Below are 1,695 nucleotides of genomic sequence, written 5' to 3' on the forward strand. Positions count from 1 at the left end.
CCCTGGTTCAACAAAAAGGGAACCCAGCCAAGCCTTGGAAGAATCAAATTGTTTCTGCTGGTGGAAATCGCCGAAAGACAATTGAAGCAATTTAGCATTAGTTGTAACAGATTGGAAAAATATATGATGTCTTATAAATAACTCTTCTATTTTCTCCTTTTGTTTTCCAGCCTGCCCAGAGAAGAAGAGAAAGAAACTAAGACTTTATTCATCTGTTTGTCTTTTCTGTTGGTGTAAAAATCAACACTCTAAGAAACATAACTTTCTTCAAACATTTGTCCTCTTTGCTCTATGTTATAATTAATAAAAAATAAAAAGAATCTAATATTGTGGTCCAGGACTGTTATTTTCCAAAAGTGTGTTTCCATCCTGAAAATTTTGTGGATCTGTGAAAGTTTCAATTTTCTGTCTTTCACCCCACTTCAGCAGAGGTCTTCTAGTTCCTTAGAGGATACTTCATGAAAAGAAATGGTATTTCTCATCTGAGTTATGAATTATAAACATTCAAAATAGCATTTTAACATTATGAAAGAATAACACCTGTGGCAGGGATAGGGCATTTACAGCCTGCCCCTTTCTTTTTACTACTGGGACTCTCTGACTACTAGGGAGGGACAAAAGAGATGGAGATGACTTTAAAGGTGGCTAATTAAATTTAAAAAGCATGTTTTTCTCGGAGAAATTTAAGACAATTCAGAATGCCAATACACGAAACACATAAGTTTTAGAAAAGCATTATTGGGAGAAGGGGTTGGGTGATCTGGAGGAACTTATATCCAGGAGTGATTAAACTATATTGCACTAATGAAGTACAAGCGTCTTTATAAGTTTCTTGTAAAGAAGTTGAGATGCTATACCCAATGTGGGTCTCTTTTCCTTTTTCCCGGAAGTAATTACTCATCTCATACTTTTATCTAGGAATTTAAATACTTAGTCATTTATAGTCTTATTAGTTTGAACATTTTATATTGACTTGCTTACTATTTCACAACTTGTTCTTAATAAATAGTGCTTTATAGTTTTATTTGAAGACTAATGCTTGTACAAATTAAAAAAAAAAGTTCCCTTCTTTTCTTGTTATGTTCTGTGCTCCCACATCCCATGCCCCCATCCCTGTGCAACCCCTACTTTGGCCTCAGGTCAAATGAATCAAACACTTAACACATTTGTTGCAACCATCCCCAAAGCAGGAAAGAGCCTAGTGGGGAGAATGAAGACTGGGGTCTCTAACTGAAGGCCTGAGAGGCAGACCTGAAAATTCTGAGCAAGATACTGCTTGTGAGCTGTACCCAAATGAGACTAGTCTAGGTAGCTTCTCTGGATGCCATTGCTAGCACTTCCAGTCACAGGCATCCAAGGTGGACTTAAAACTTTTGGGAAAAGATGTTCCAAATGCACATTCCTTGAGCCCCAGTTTTTCCTGCTTCCCATAGGGTCAGCCAGATTCCTAGAGAAAATCAGACAGTCTGAGCACAAGAAGTCTGGGGTCTGGCTCTGGAAGATGTATCAATCCCTTGTCTGTCTGTCCCAGTATTTATTCTGCTGTATTATGCAGGATACTGGACCACCAATATGGTATAAGCCCACTGATTGTGTGGACCTGTGTGTGAAAAGCTATTCTTATATCAGGGGGCACATGATATATCAGTGTGCTCTGTCACTAGAGATGTCAGATTGATCACTTCACCATGTTTC

Source organism: Marmota flaviventris, chromosome 7 (assembly GCF_047511675.1).
Source record: "Marmota flaviventris isolate mMarFla1 chromosome 7, mMarFla1.hap1, whole genome shotgun sequence".
NCBI lineage: Eukaryota > Metazoa > Chordata > Mammalia > Rodentia > Sciuridae > Marmota > Marmota flaviventris.